Genomic DNA, 17308 nt, shown 5'->3' with positions numbered 1-17308 from the left:
CGACAGGGTAGCCTAGTGGTTAGCGAGCTGGACTAGTAACCGAAAGGTTGCAAGTTCAAATCCCCGAGCTGACAAGGTACAAATCTGTCGTTCTGCCCCTAAACAGGCAGTTAACCCACTGTTCCTAGGCCGTCATTGAAAATAAGAATTTGTTCTTAACTGACTTGCCTAGTTAAATAATTGAGTGTAGTCTGGCCCTGAGGTGCAAAGGGGAGTGGCCCTGAGGAAAGGCAGTGGAGTGACAAACAGCCCTTGCTGTCTCTGCCTGGCCCACTCTTCACTTGGATTCTCTGCCTTTGATCCTATTTTGGAAGCTGAGTCACTGGGTTTCTAGTTGTCTCCCATGCCGTCCCTGGGAGGGGTGCACCACGTTGTGCCAGGATTTTTCGCTGAACACAACTTGAATGGATTGAGTCACTGAAATTATCTTCCTTTCCACCCTGTCTCAGAAAGGCAGTGGAGTGACAAACAGCCCTTGCTGTCTCTGCCTGGCCCACTCTTCACTTGGATTCTCTGCCTTTGATCCTATTTTGGAAGCTGAGTCACTGGGTTTCTAGTTGTCTCCCATGCCGTCCCTGGGAGGGGTGCACCACGTTGTGCCAGGATTTTTCGCTGAACACAACTTGAATGGATTGAGTCACTGAAATTATCTTCCTTTCCACCCTGTCTCAGTCTCCAGTATCTCTGCTGCAATAGTCTATGTGCCACGGGGCTAGGATCAGTCTATCCTATTGGGTGTAATTATCCTGTCTTATCTGGTGTTCTGTGTGAAAGACAAGGCAGTGGAGTGACGAACAACCCTTGCTGTCTCTGCCTGGCTGACTCCCCTCTCTTCACTTGGATTCTCTGCCTCTGATCCTATTTTGGAAGCTGAGTCACTGGGTTTTTAGTTGTCTCCCATGCCGTCCCTGGGAGGGGTGCACCACGTTGTGCCAGGATTTTTCGCTGTACACAACTTGAATGGGTTGAGTCACTGAAATTATCTTCCTTTCCACCCTGTCTCAGTCTCCAGTATCTCTGCTGCAATAGTCAATGTGCCACGGGGCTAGGATCAGTCTATCATATTGGGTGTAATTATCTTGTCTTATCTGGTGTTCTGTGTGATCTTAAGCATACTCTCTAAAATTCTCACATCTCTCTCTCTTCTACCAGAGGACCTGAGCTCTAGGATTCTTCAGGACTACCTGGCCTGACACCTCCTGACTGTCTCTGTCCCCAGTCCACCTTGTCTTGCTGCGGATCCAGTTTCTGCTGTTCTGCCTGCGGCTATGGAACACTGACCTCTTCACCGGACATGCTAACTTGCTGTTTTGACCCTCTGTCTCCCTCTCCCTCTCCACCACAACTGTTGTCTCGACCTCTGAATGCTTGACTATGAAAAAACAAATGACATTTACTTCTGAGGTGTTAACCTGTTGCACCCTCTATAACCACTGTGATTGTTATTTGACCCTGCTCGTCATCTATGAACGTTTGATCATCTTGATGAAAGATATGGCCATGTACTCTGCACAGCCAGAAGGTTTCCTAGGTTTCTGCCTTTCTAGGGAGTTTTTCCTAGCCATTGTGCATCTACATCTGCACTCTTTGGGATTTTAGGCTGAGTTTCTGTATAAGCACTTTATGACATCTGCTGATGTAAAAAGGCCTTTATAAAAAGAGATTTGATTGATTCATTGATTGATTATGAAGTGTGCTTTTGAGATGGCTATCAAGGTGATGTTTCCAGTAGGGGCCAGGGTAACTGTAATCTGTTACGTTATCAGAAAAACTATTGTAATCAGACTACAGATACTTTGAAAAACTAGATGATTACTTCAAGGATTACTTTTAAATTCAGAAAGTATGTTTGCATAAAGAATCTTAGACACTTCTCTGTTTTCTCAATGACATTCAAATCAGCATTTAAAAAAGGCGCAAGTTTAAGTTTGTTCCACCTGAGCAAGTCTGACCACAAGTCAGAGACAATTATTTCAGCATTTCAGAGCTAAAGGCGTCACTACAGACCCTGGTTTGATTCCAGGCTGTATCACAACTGGCTGTGATTGGGAGTCCCATAGGGCATTGCACAATTGGCCCAGCCTCATCTGGGTTAGGGCTTGGCTGGGGTAGGCCATCATTGTAAATAAGAATTTGTTTTAATATTTGTTTTAAGATTTAATATCAAATCAAAATGTATTGGTCACATACACGTGTTTAGCAGATGTTATTGCGGGTGTAGTGAAATGCTTCTGCTTCTAGTTCCGACAGTGCAGCATTATCTAACAAGTAATAACCATCAATTTCACAACAAATACATAATACACACAAGTCTAAGTAAAGAAATGGAATTAAGAATATTTCAATATATGGATGAGGTTTCAGAGCTGGTCATGGGTGCACCTCAGCCACTCTCAAGGTCCTAAATGATATCTTAACCGCCATCGATAAGAAACATTACTGTGCAGCCGTATTCATTGATCTGGCCAAGGCTTTCGACTCTGTCAATCACCACATCCTCATTGGCAGACTCGACAGCCTTGGTTTCTCAAATGATTGCCTCGCCTGGTTCACCAACTACTTCTCTGATAGAGTTCAGTGTGTCAAATCGGAGGGTCTGCTGTCCGGACCTCTGGCAGTCTCTATGGGGGTGCCACAGGGTTCAATTCTTGGACCGACTCTCTTCTCTGTATACATCAATGAGGTCGCTCTTGCTGCTGGTGAGTCTCTGATCCACCTCTATGCAGACGACACCATTCTGTATACTTCTGGCCCTTCTTTGGACACTGTGTTAACAACCCTCCAGGCAAGCTTCAATGCCATACAACTCTCCTTCTGTGGCCTCCAATTGCTCTTAAATACAAGTAAAACTAAATGCATGCTCTTCAACCGATCGCTACCTGTACCTACCCGCCTGTCCAACATTACTACTCTGGACGGCTCCGACTTAGAATACGTGGACAACTACAAATACTTAGGTGTCTGGTTAGACTGTAAACTCTCCTTCCAGACCCATATCAAACATCTCCAATCCAAAGTTAAATCTAGAATTGGCTTCCTATTTCGCAACAAAGCATCCTTCACTCATGCTGCCAAACATACCCTTGTAAAACTGACCATCCTACCAATCCTCGACTTTGGCGATGTCATTTACAAAATAGCCTCCAATACCCTACTCAACAAATTGGATGCAGTCTATCACAGTGCAATCCGTTTTGTCACCAAAGCCCCATATACTACCCACCATTGCGACCTGTACGCTCTCGTTGGCTGGCCCTCGCTTCATACTCGTCGCCAAACCCACTGGCTCCATGTCATCTACAAGACCCTGCTAGGTAAAGTCCCCCCTTATCTCAGCTCGCTGGTCACCATTGCATCTCCCACCTGTAGCACACGCTCCAGCAGGTATATCTCTCTAGTCACCCCCAAAACCAATTCTTTCTTTGGCCGCCTCTCCTTCCAGTTCTCTGCTGCCAATGACTGGAACGAACTACAAAAATCTCTGAAACTGGAAACACTTATCTCCCTCACTAGCTTTAAGCACCAACTGTCAGAGCAGCTCACAGATTACTGCACCTGTACATAGCCCACCTATAATTTAGCCCAAACAACTACCTCTTTCCCTACTGTATTTTATTTATTTATTTATTTTGCTCCTTTGCACCCCATTATTTTTATTTCTACTTTGCACATTCTCCCATTGCAAATCTACCATTCCAGTGTTTTACTTGCTATATTGTATTTACTTTGCCACCATGGCCTTTTTGCCTTTACCTCCCTTATCTCACCTAATTTGCTCACATCGTATATAGACTTGTTTATACTGTATTATTGACTGTATGTTTGTTTTACTCCATGTGTAACTCTGTGTCGTTGTATGTGTCTAACTGCTTTGCTTTATCTTGGCCAGGTCGCAATTGTAAATGAGAACTTGTTCTCAACTTGCCTACCTGGTTAAATAAAGGTGAAATAAAAAATAAAAAAATAAAATGAGCAATGTAGGAGTGGCTTTGACAAAAATTCAATAGAATAGAATGCAGTATATACATATGATGAGTAAACATTATTGAAACCTCTTTGGGCTAGGGGGCGGTATTCGGAAGTTCGGATGACTGCCTTGCCCAAAGTAAACTGCCTGTTACTCAGGCCCAGAAGCTAGGATATGCATATCATTGGTAGCATTGGATAGAAAACACCCCGTTTCTAAAACTGTTAACATAATGTCTGTGAGTATAACAGAACTGACAAGGCAGGTGAAAAACAGCGGAGAATCCATCCAGATTAATTTTTTGAGGTCACAGGCCTTTCCAATGCTTGTCTATGGGATATTCAAAGGAATTCCTCCCAGATTGCAGTTACATTGGCTTCCACTAGATGTCAACAGTCTTTAGAAAAGGTTTCAGGCTTGTTTTTTGAAAAATTAGCAAGTAGTTGTAGTTTTTCAAGGTGTCTCTCAATAGGACTCTAGTCTTGCGGCGCTCGTGAATGAGTGCGCACACTTTGTTATTTATCTCCTGTATTGAACATACTACATTCCGTCTTAAATTGTGTAATTTCTTTACATACAGTGCCTTGCGAAAGTATTCGGCCCCCTTGAACTTTGCGACCTTTTGCCACATTTCAGGCTTCAAACATAAAGATATAAAACTGTATTTTTTTGTGAAGAATCAACAACAAGTGGGACACAATCATGAAGTGGAACGACATTTATTGGATATTTCAAACTTTTTTAACAAATCAAAAACTGAAAAATTGGGCGTGCAAAATTATTCAGCCCCCTTAAGTTAATACTTTGTAGCGCCACCTTTTGCTGCGATTACAGCTGTAAGTCGCTTGGAGTATGTCTCTATCAGTTTTGCACATCGAGAGACTGATATTTTTTCCCATTCCTCCTTGCAAAACAGCTCGAGCTCAGTGAGGTTGGATGGAGAGCATTTGTGAACAGCAGTTTTCAGTTCTTTCCACAGATTCTCGATTGGATTCAGGTCTGGACTTTGACTTGGCCATTCTAACACCTGGATATGTTTATTTTTGAACCATTCCATTGTAGATTTTGCTTTATGTTTTGGATCATTGTCTTGTTGGAAGACAAATCTCCGTCCCAGTCTCAGGTCTTTTGCAGACTCCATCAGGTTTTCTTCCAGAATGGTCCTGTATTTGGCTCCATCCATCTTCCCATCAATTTTAACGATCTTCCCTGTCCCTGCTGAAGAAAAGCAGGCCCAAACCATGATGCTGCCACCACCATGTTTGACAGTGGGCATGGTGTGTTCAGGGTGATGAGCTGTGTTGCTTTTATGCCGAACATAACGTTTTGCATTGTTGCCAAAAAGTTCAATTTTGGTTTCATCTGACCAGAGCACCTTCTTCCACATGTTTGGTGTGTCTCCCAGGTGGCTTGTTGCAAACTTTAAACGACACTTTTTATGGATATCTTTAAGAAATGGCTATCTTCTTGCCACTCTTCCATAAAGGCCAGATTTGTGCAATATACGACTGATTGTTGTCCTATGGACAGAGTCTCCCACCTCAGCTGTAGATCTGACCATTTGTTGTGTAGCTGGGACCCTTGGGATTGCAAACAGAGGAAGATCTTCAAAGGTAAGTGATTTATTTTATCGCTATTTCAGATTTTTGTGACGCCTCTGCTGGTTTGGAAAATGTATTTAATGCTGGTGTATGCGGAGCGCTGTCCTCAGATAATCGTATGGTATGCTTTCGCCGCAATGCCTTTTTGAAATCTGACAACGCGGTTGGATGAACAAGAAGTTAAGCTTTTAAATGATGTAAGACACTTGTATTTTCATGAATGTTGAATATTAAAAATGTTGTATTTTGTATTTCGTGCTCTGCAATTTCACCGGATGTTGTCGAGGATGGTTACTATCGTCCCAGGCCTACTACTATTTATATAGTCTGCAAATGTGCAAATTTGATGAATGATTTGGAGGCGTGCAAGCCAACGCAGTCATGGGTGAACAGGGAGAACAGCAGAGGGCTGAGCACGCACCCTTGTGGGGCCCCTGTGTTGAGGATCAGCGAAGTGGAGGTGTTGTTTCCTACCTTCACCACCTGGGGGCGGCCTGTAAGTAAGTCCAGGACCCAGTTGCACAGGGCAGGGTTCAGGCCTGGGTGATGAGCTTGGAGGGTACTATGATTTTGGATGCTGAGCTATAGTCAATGAACAGCATTCTTACATAGGTATTCCTCTTGTCCAGATGGGATAGGACAGTGTGCAGTGCAATGGCTATTGCGTCATCTGTGGATATATTGGGGAGGTAAGAACATTGAAAAGGGTCTAGGATATCAGGTAAGGTAGAGGGGATATGATCCTTAACTAGCCCCTCAAAGCATCTCATGATGACAGAAGTGAGTGCTATGGGGCAATGGAGATTTAGTTGAGTTACCTTTGCTTTCTTGGGTAAAGGAACAATGGTGGACATCTTACAGCAAGTTGGGACAGCAGACTGGGATAGGGAGAGATTGAATATGTCCGTAAACACTCCAGCCAGCTGGTCTGTGCATGCTCTGAGGGAGGGGCTGGGTATGCCGTCGGAGCCTTGCGAGGGTTAACAAGCTTAAATGTCTTACTCACATCGGCCACAAAGAAGGACAGCCCATAGTCCTTGATAGTGGGCCGCATCGGTGGCACTGTGCTAACCTCAATGTGGGCGAAGAAGGTGTTTAGCTTGTCCGGAAGCAAGGAGTCGGTGTCCGCGACGTGGCTGGTTTTTCATTCTGATGATACATTTTGAGAATTGCTCTATCACTTACACCGATCCATTCCATAATGAGTCTTTCTACAGTAATCCTTTTTTAGTCCGAAAAATATGACATATTCCTAATTTCTAAGAACACTGTTTCCTGTTGGATAATTTTTTAAAGGGGGTTTTAAAGTAAGAGTATTATTTCAAAAATTATATTAAATGGCCAAAGACATCTTTTTGGTGTGTTTTTCCCCTGATACACAAATAATAATAATAATTTATTTAAATTTAGTGGACACCTTTTTAGGACAGTCAATAATGTTACATTAAAGTAGGCCTACATAAAATTAAGTGTGATACATAAAGTCATAAAATCAAGTGCATCAATCAACAGTGCAATATAAAATTGAAACAATATAAAATCAAAGGTCCAGACAAAACAGGACAGATACATTGAGGAGGGAGGGGTTGGGATGAGGTTACAAGTCCGGTTTAGGGAAAAGGGTTTGGTTTAAGGTGGTAGGGTTGGTTTAGCGTAAGGGTTTTGTTTAAGGTGATAGGGTTGGTTTAGGGTAAGGATTTTGTTTAAAGTGGTATGGTTGGTTTAGGGTAAGGGTTTGGTTTTGTTTAAGGCGGTAGGGTTGTTTTAGGGTAAAGGTTTGGTTTAAGGTGGTAGGGTTGGTTTAGGGTAAAGGTTTTGTAAGGTGGTAGGGTTGGTTTAGGGAGAAGATCAGAGAGGCAAGGGGGGTTCCAGGTTTTGGAGGGCTTTGTAGGTGAGGAGTGTTTTAAAGTTAATACAGGATTGCACAGGGAGCCAGTGTAGATGGATGATGATTGGTTTGATGTGTTCAGTTGATCTAGTGAGGGTGTGGATTCTGACAGCAGAGTTCAGAACCAAGTCTATTGATGAGTTTGGTGGGGATCTGGTGAGGAGAGTCTTACAGTTGTCCAGTCTGGAAGTAACAAAGGCATGGATAAGGGTTTATGTACTGGAGTGTGACAGTGAGGGACGGAGCCTGGAGATTTTGCAGAGGTGGAAGAACGCTGTCCGGGTGCTGGTTTTTATGAGGGGTTCAAAAGACAGGAAACTGTAAAGTATAATTGTAAAACAGATGTCACGCCCCTATTTTGGTTTGGTCAGGGTGCGATTTGGGTGGGTAGTCTACGTTCTATGTTCTATGATTTTCTATTTCTATGTGTTTGGTTCTCAATCAGAGGCAGCTGTCTATCGTTGTCTCTGATTGAGAACCATACTTAGGTACCCTTTTCCCCCACCTGTTTTGTGGGAAGTTAATTTAGGCTTTGTTCAGGGCACATAGCCCAAAGCTTCACGGTTAGTTTTTTTGTTCTTCGTTTTGTCTGCGTCATTTTTTAAGAAAGAGAAAATGTACGCTTACCATGCTGCACTTTGGTCCACTCCTTCAGCCAGCCGTGACAGAACTTCCCACCACCAACGGACCAAGCAGCATGGTAAGTTTGACTCCTGGACATGGGAGGACGTTCTGGATGGCAAGGGAGTCTACACATGGGAGGAGATCCTGGCGGGAAGGGATCGCCTTCCATGGGAATAGGTGGAGGCAGCTAGGAGAGCAGAGGCAGCCGGAGAAAGGAACCAGCGGTATGTGGGAACACGGCTGGCAAGGAAGTCCGAGAGGCAGCCCCCAATTTTTTGGGGGAGGGCAATCACACGGGGAGTGTGGCAGAGTCAGGAAGCAGACCTGAGCCAACTCCCCGTGCTTACCGTGGAGAGCATGGGACTGGTCAGGCCCCGTGCTATGGGGTGATGCTCACGGTGTCAAGGCGGAGCATTCACAGGACGGTGTGCTCGGTGCCAGCAACCCGCATTTGCCGGGTGGAAGCTGGCATCCAGCCAGAACGGGTGGGGCCAGCTCTGCGCTCGAGTCCACCGGTGCGCCTCCACGGCCCAGTGTATCTGGTGCCTCGGCCAAGGAAGAGGCCTCCTGGATGTCTCCCCAGCCCGGTGGGAGCTGCCAGAGTCTCCCTCCTGCCCGGAGCTGCCAGAGTCTCCCTCCTGCCCGGGGCCCGCTACAAGGGTCCCCAGTCCAGGGTCGGCGGGGAGGGTCACCTAAGTGGTGCCGAGCCAGAGGTGGAGCGGGGTCTAAGTGCCTTGCCAGAGCCGCCACCGCAGAGAAATGCCCACCCAGACCCTCCCCTATAGGTTCAGGTTTTGCGGACGGAGTCCTGACAACCAGAGATCCTTATTTATTCCCTGTGTTTGGTTAAGTCGGGGTGTGACTCGGGTGGGATAATCTATGTTTTCTACTTCTGTGTTGTTTTTGCCTAGTGTGGTTCCCAATCAGAGGCAGCTGTCTATCGTTGTCTCTGATTGGGGATCATATATAAGTTGTGATTTTCCATTTGGGTTTGGTGGGGGGTTATTTTCTATTATCTGTTTTGTTGCCTGACAGAACTGTGCGCTTTCGTTTTTTCTAATTTGTATTTTTGTTGCGGTGTTCAGTTTTATTAAAAATCATGAACGCCACCACGCTGCACCTTGGTCTCCATTTTCAACCCACGAGAGTCGTTACAGAACTCAGGAGGAATGAACGTGGGAGGACATCCTGAATGGTAAAGGATCCTGGACGTGGGAGGAGATCCTGGCTGGGAGGGATCGTCTCTCATGGGAGCAGATGAAGGCAGCAAGGAGGGAGCAACCATACAAGGGGTCACGGCTAGCACGGAAGCCTGAGAGGCAACTCCCCAAAAAATGGGTAGATTGGCGGAGTCAGGGTTTAGACCTGAGCCAACTCCCCGTGCTTACCGTGGGGAGTGTGTGACCGGTCGGATACCGTGTTATGCGGTGATGCACACCATGGCTCCAGTGCGCAGTCACAGCCCGGTGCGGTATATTCCAGCTTCCCGCATTGGCCCGGCTAGAGTGGGCCTCCAGCCAGGACGGATGGTGCCGGCTCAGCGCTCCTGGCCTCAAGTGCGTCTCTTCAGCCCAGGATATCCTGCGCCGGCTCTGAGCACTGTGTCTCTGATGCGTCTGCACAGCCCAGTGCGTCCTGTGCTAGTGCCTCGCATTTGCTGGGCGAAAGTAACCATCCAGCCAGGACGGGTTGTGTCAGCTCTACGCTTGAGACCTCCAGTGCTCCATGGCCCAGTGTATCCGGTGCCTGCTCCACGCACCAGGCTTCCAGTGCGTCTTCTCAGTCCGGTGAGACCTGTTCCGGCTCCGTGTACGAAGCCTCCAGTGATAATCCATGGCACGAAGCCTCCAGTGATGATCCATGGCCTGGAGCCTGTAGTGATGGTCCATGGCACGAAGCCTCCAGTGATAATCCATGGCCCGGAGCCTCCAGTGATGATCCATGGCACGAAGCCTCCAGTGATGATCCATGGCACGAAGCCTGTAGTGACGATCAATGGCAAGGAGCCTGCAGCGACGGTCCCCGGTCCGGAGTCTCCAGCGACGGTTCCCAGTCCGGAGCCTGTAGCGACGGTCCCCAGTCCGGAGCCTCCAGCGATGGTCCCCTGTAGGGAGCCTCCAACTACGGTCTCCAGTCCGGAGCCTCCAGCGGCAATCTGCAGTCCTGAGCCTCCAGCGGCAGTCTGCAGTCCAGAGCCCCCAGCGGCGGTCTGCAGTCCAGAGCCTCCGGCGATGATTTACGGTCCGAAGGTCCCGGCGACGATCCCTGCACCGTAGGCGCCACCGAAGTGGGGGGAGCCTAAAGCGGGGTGGGGTCTGCTTCCTGCACCGGAGCCCCCATCGAGAGTAGATGCCCACCCGGACCCTCCCCTATAGGTTTAGGTTTGCGGCCGGAGTCCGCACCTTTGGGGGACCTTAGAGATCCTTATTTATTCTCTTTATTTGGTTAGGTCGGAGTGTGACTCGGGTGGGAGAATCTATGTTTTCTATTTCTTTGTTGTTTTTGCCTAGTGTGGTTCCCAATCAGAGGCACACACACCTGTCTATAGAAGGTCACACAGTTGACAGTGCAAGACTCTTCCTAGAGCTGGCCATCCGGCCTAACTGAGTTATCGGGGGAGAAGGGCCTTGGTCAGGGAGGTGGCAAAGAACCTGAACTCTGACTGAGCTGAAGATGGGAGAACCTTCCAGAAGGACAACCATCTCTGCAGCACTCCACCAATCAGGCATTTATGGTAGAGTGGCCAGACGTACAAGCACATGATCCCCCATTGGAGTTTGCCAAAAGACCCCTAAAGGACTCTCAGATCTGAATGCCAAACGTCTGGGGGAAACCTGGCACTACGCTACGGTGAAGCATTTTGGTGGCAGCATCATGCTGTGGAGTTGTTTGTCAGCGGCAGGGACTGGGAGAATAGTTAGAAATTAGGGAAAGATGAATGGAGCAAAGTGCAGAGAGATGAGAAGCTGATGATGAAATGCTGGTCCAGAGCACTCAGGAACTCAGACTGGGGCAAAGGTTCACCTTCCAACAGGACATCAACCCTAAGCAACAGCCAATACAACGCAGGAGTGTCTTAGGGACAAGTTTCTGAATGTCCATGAGTGGCCCAGCCAGAACCCGGACTTGAACCTGATCGAAAATCTCTGGAGAGTCCTGAAAATAGCTGTGTAGCGACACTCCCCATCCAACCTGACAGGGCTTGAGAGGGTCTGCAGAGAAGAATGTGAGAAACTCCCCAAATAAAGGTGTACCAAGCTTGTAGCGTCATACCCAAGTAGACTCAAGGCTGTAATCGCTGCCTAAGGTGTATCAACAACGTACTGAGTAAAGGGTCTGAATACTTATGTAAATGGGTATTTCATTTTTTAAAAATAAATGTGCAAAAATATCTAAAAAACAGTTTTTGTTTGTCATTATGGAGTATTGTGTGTAGATTGAAGAGGGCAAAAAACTATTTAATCAGTTTTAGAATAAGGCTGTAACTTAACAAAATGTGGAAAAAGTCAAGGGGTCTGAATACTTTACGAATGCACTGTATGTTGTCCATGCCAAGCTCTCTGTGTCTTCCCTGTTAGATACATGTGGTGAAATGGTTGGTTCCCCTTCCGCTCTTTTGACGAGGGGACCATCGTCATTCGATGTCTGTGCCATGAGTTAACCATCAAGCGACCATCATTTTTTGGAAACAATCAGCTGGAAGACATACTGGCAAAGGTAGTGGACTTATTATTAATGGCAGTAATGTCCTGTAACTTATCATTTTGCCTTTTTATTCAATATTCACATTCGATATTCATCTTTCAGATCTTTCTTGATAGCCTGTTAGACGTGGCAAGGAACAGTCTGGCCTCAGCCGACCTCCGGGCCCACCAGACCCCTAGTTCAATCTACATCTGATCGGCTGGAGGGTCGACATTCTCCCCTTTCATTTAATGGCCATTTTTAAAAGTCTGTTCAAAATATGCTTTGCAACCACATTGCAGCTAGCGAAGACCCTGAAGCAACAACAAGAACAGAGTTGTTGACACCAAAATGTTCAGTTGAGGCCAATCATATTACTGTAGTGGAGGTGTTGAGTGTGCTGAGCTACAAAGTAGCTCAGCCCTGTGAATGAAGGGGAAGGCTATGGGCCATATATAGCTGCTATGATGTATAATTAGCAATTTCACATTCTTTGTTTCAGACCTTTGTGGTTTCTTCGGGGGAACCTGTCTTGAACACTTTCCTGGTGGGTCCACTTCTCTGGTGGGTAGACTTTCCTCATCATCCTTGCTGGTTCAGCTTGTAGTCCACTACACCTGTCACTCATATAAACAACCCTGAACTCTTTACAAATCTTTGTATTCAAGACCAAACCTTGGCTGAAGTAGCCCACGGCGTCTGAATCTTCAAGTGGAACGCAAGTTGCAAAAAAATACAACATTAATTGCCGTGGATTGGAGGACATGGTCTCTGTACCAATAACAGTTGGTTGTATTCGTGCAGGTGATATGGGGTGGAAGCTACATCATATTATTATGGCTATAAATAAAAGGCAGTTGCTACATGATGAAATGGTACAAGAGTATACTCTGCTGGACAAAAAGTTTACAGCACTTGTTTTTTCAGGCGGTTTCCTACCCAAGTACTTACCAGGAATGACACGTGTATTTGGTGACCTTATTTGAAAAAAAATCTGCTGTTTTTTAAGCATGATTCCATCCCACCGAGGGACACTACATGAGTATTTACAATACTTGTTACAATGTACGCAAAACATGAATCATATGATAACAAAGTTTACTCTGTTTATTAAAATGAAAATAAGAGAGGTTATTCCCTCAGAAATTGGTACACTATACTTAAAACAATAATTACATTATAACTTGTCTTAATAAAGTTGAATCAGTTTATTGCATTTCTTTGTGTTCAATTCTTTATTATAATAAAGTTTATTCCCTCAGTGTCACGCCCTGACCTTAGAGATCCTTATTTGTTCTCTATGTTTGGTTAGGTCAGAGTGTGACTCGGGTGGGAAAATCTATGTTTTCTATTTCTTTGTTGTTTTGCCGTGTGTGTGTGTGTGTGTGTGTGTGTGTGTGTGTGTGTGTGTGTGTGTGTGGTTCCCAATCAGAGGCAGCTGTCTATCGTTGTCTCTGATTGGGGATCATATATAAGTTGTCATTTGCCGTTTGGGTTTTGTGGGGTGTTGTTTTCTGTTTAGGTTGTTTCCCTGACAGAACTGTGTGCTTTCGTATTCTCTGTTTGTCATTTTGTTTGAGTGTTTTTTGTGAACATTAAATATGAACAATTTCCACGCTGTGCTTTGGTCTCATTCTGATGACGATCGTGACACTCAGAGCAAATAGTTTGAAAGGAGAGGTGGAACCCCTCTGTGATGAACTAGTTTTACAGGAGAGGGGCCCCACTGGGATTAACTAGTTTTACAGGAAAGGAGGGGCCCAACTGTGATTAACTAGTTTTACAGGAGAGGAGGGGCCCAACTGTGATTAACAAGTTTTACAGGAAAGGCGTAACATCGTCTGTGTGTAGCTGGTGAGATGAGTCAGGCACAGGACAGCAGATATGAGTACTAAAAACACTTTTACTCAAAAATCAAAATAGACACACGTAATATACACGGCCACACAATACGGCCCACAATACAACAAACAATCACTCACAAAAACCATGTGGGGAACAGAGGGTAAATAATGAACAGGTGATTGTGGAATTAAAAACAGGTGTGTGAAACAAAGACAAAACAAATGGAAAATGAAAAGTGGATTGGCGGTAGCTAGAAAGCCGGTGACGTCGACCGCTTAACGCCGCCCCGAACAAGGAGAGGGACCGACTTCGGTAGAAGTCGTGACAGTATCCCCCCCCCCCCTCCCCCCTTTGCATTTGCAGAGTGCCGACACCGACCTCGGGGACGACCCGGAGGATGAGGTGCTGGGCGATCCAGATGGAGAAGGTGGAAATCCTGCAACAACGAAGGGTCCAGGACGTCCTCCACCGGTACCCAGCATCTCTACTCTGGACCGTACCCCTCTCACTGCACGAGGTACTGAAGGCCCCTCGCCCGACGCCTAGAGTCCAGGATAGCTCAAACAGCATACACCGGTGCCCGCACGATGTCCAGAGGGGGTGGAGGAACCTCCCACACCTCAGCTTCCTGGAGTGGACCAGCCACCACCGGCCTGAGGAGAGACACATGGAACGAGGGATTAATACGATTAACTGGGGGAAGCGGTAACCTGTAACATAAGTCGTTCAGTCTCCTCAGGACATTGAATGGCCCCACAAACCGCGGACCCAGCTTCCGGCAGGGCAGGCGGAGGGGCAGGCGGAGGGTCGAGAGCCAGACCCGGTCCCCCAGTGCAAACACTGAGGCCTCGCTGCGGTGGCGGTCAGCGCCCTCTTTTTGCCGCCATACCGCCCGTTGTAGGTGCACATGGGCAGCATCCCAGGTCTCCTCCGAGCGCTTGAACCATTTGTCCACCGCAGGAGCTTCAATCTGGCTCTGATGCCACGGTGCCAGAACCGGCTGATAACCCAGTACGCACTGGAAAGGAGAGAGGTTAGTGGAGGAGTGGCGGAGCGAGTTTTGGGCCATCTCTGCCCAGGGGATGAACGCCGTCTACTCCCCCAGCCGGTCCTGGCAATATGACCTCAGAAACCTACCCACATCCTGGTTGACTCTCTCTACCTGCCCGTTACTCTCAGGATGAAAACCTGAGGTGAGGCTGACCGAGACACCCAGATGTTCCATGAACGCTCTCCAGACCTTGGACGTGAACTGGGCACCTCGATCAGAGACTATGTCCTCAGCCACCCCGTGGTGCCGGAAGACATGAGTGAACAGGGCCTCGCAGTCTGTAGGGCTGTAGGGAGACTGGGCAAAGGGAGGAGATGGCAGGACTTAGAAAACCGATCCACAACGACCTGGATCATGGTGTTGCCCTGTGAGGGAGGAAGATCCGTCAGGAAGTCCACCGACAGGTGCAACCATGGCTGTTGTGGAACAGGTAGAGGTTGTAATTTCCTTCTGGGCAGGTGCCTGGGAGCCTTGCACTGGGCGCACACCGAGCAGGAGGAAACATTAAACCCTCACGTCCTTGGCCAAGGTGGGCCACCAGTACTTCCCACTAAGGCAATGCATCGTCCGGCCAATGCTAGGATGACCAGAGGAGGGTGACGTATGGGCCCAATAGATCAAACGGTCGCGAACAGTAGACGGAACGTACAGGGCTCTGTGCGTAATGCCCGCTCGATGTCCGCGTCCAGCTCCCACACCACCAGTGCCACCAGGCAAGAGGCCGGAAGTATGGGAGTGTGATCCATGGACCGCTCCTCTGTGTCATACATCCGGGACAGTGCGTCTGTCTTAGCGTTCTGGGAACCTGGTCTGTAGGAGAGGGTGAAAACAAAACGGGTAAAGAACATAGCCCACCTTGACTGGCGAGGGTTTAGTCTCCTCGCTGCCCGGATGTACTCCAGATTGCGGTGATCAGTCCAGATGAGAAAAAGGTGTTTAGTCCCCTCAAGCCAATGTCTCCACGCCTTCAGAGCCTTGACAACAGCCAACAGCTCCCGGTCCCCCACATCATAGTTTCGCTCCGCCGGGCTGAGCTTCTTCGAAAAGAAGAAGCTGGAAAGCCGGTGACGTCGACCGCCGAACGCCACCTGAACAAGGAGCGGGACCGACTTCTGCGGAAGTCGTGACAAGAGGAGGGGCCCCACTGTGATTAACCCCTTGAAGCTACTAGGGGGCACTATTTTTATGTTTGGAAAAATAACGGTCCCAAAGTAAACGGCCTATTTCTCAGGACCAGATGCTAGAATATGCATATAATTGACAGATTAGGATAGAAAACACTCTAAAGTTTCCAAAACTGCCAAAATATTGTCTGTGAGTAAAACAGAACTGATATTGCAGGCGAAACCCTGAGAAAAATCCAACCAGGAAGTGGCTTCTATTTTGAAAACTTCATGTTCCATAGCCTGCCTTCGCTCTATTTAAAGGGATATCAACCAGATTCCTTTTCCTATCGCTTCCTCAAGGTGTCAACAGTCTTCAGACATAGTTGCAGGCTTTTATTTTGAAAAATGAGCCAGAAAGATAACATCGCGTCAGAGTTTCGCTCGCGCAACAGAGTTTGGATAGCTATAGTTTTTCCCTCTCCTACTGTGAAAGACATTTGCGGTTGATATATTATCGATTATATATTTTAAAAACAACCTGAGGATGGATTATAAAAAACATTTGACATGTTTCTGTGGACATTACAGATATTATTTGGAATTTGTCTGCGTTTTCGTGGCCACTCTTTCCTGTGGATTTCTGAACATAATGCGCCAAAGACCCTGAAGACCCTGAAGCAACAACAAGAACAGAGTTGTTGACACCAAAATGTTCAGTTGAGGCCAATCATATTACTGTAGTGGAGGTGTTGAGGGGGCTGAGCTACAAAGTAGTAGTGCCTATTGTCTGTGAATGAAGGGGAAGGCTATGGGCCATATATAGCTGCTATGATGTATAATTAGTAATTTCACATTCTTTGTTTCAGACCTTTGTGGTTTCTTCGGGGGAACCTGTCTTGAAGACTTTCCTGGTGGGTCCACTTCTCTGGTGGGTACACTTTCCTCATCATCCTTGCTGGTTCAGCTTGTAGTCCACTACACCTGTCACTCATATAAACAACCCTGAACCCTTTACAAATCTTTTGTATTCAAGACCAAACCTTGACTGAAGTAGCTCACAGCGTCCGAATCTGTGGAACGCAATTTGCACTTGAAGTCCATTTGCATGTGAAGAATTTGCTAATGTCAAACTGAACGCATTCCTACAGTGGATGTATTCTGTCTAACCTAGGAGTTGATATGTTCATTTTTAGCCACTTTGTCCTTTATGACATCTTTCAACAGTTTATATTTATTTTACCATTCATGTTGACTTAGAACACAAACTGTATTACGACAACAAACTGGGGACCATTTGCATGCATGGGAATGTTAGGGGTAGAATGGGCCAAAATGAAGTGTACATTTTTTGTGTGTTTTGTTTATTGTGGGGTAGGGGCTGTCTGTCTTGCCTGGGCCACCCTGGCTCCCAGGTTCAGCAGTTGCTGGGTCAGTGGGACCCATAACTGACACTCTTGCCCAGGTCATGCTGGTGTCAGATGTGAGTCCAAAAAATGTGGTTGTTTTCATTATTTTTAATGGTGGGAATTTAGTCACAAAAAA

Source organism: Oncorhynchus mykiss, chromosome 4 (assembly GCF_057628025.1).
Source record: "Oncorhynchus mykiss isolate SJ-2025 chromosome 4, ASM5762802v1, whole genome shotgun sequence".
Taxonomy (NCBI): Eukaryota; Metazoa; Chordata; class Actinopteri; order Salmoniformes; family Salmonidae; genus Oncorhynchus; species Oncorhynchus mykiss.
Note: the sequence above shows the minus strand (reverse complement) of the source record.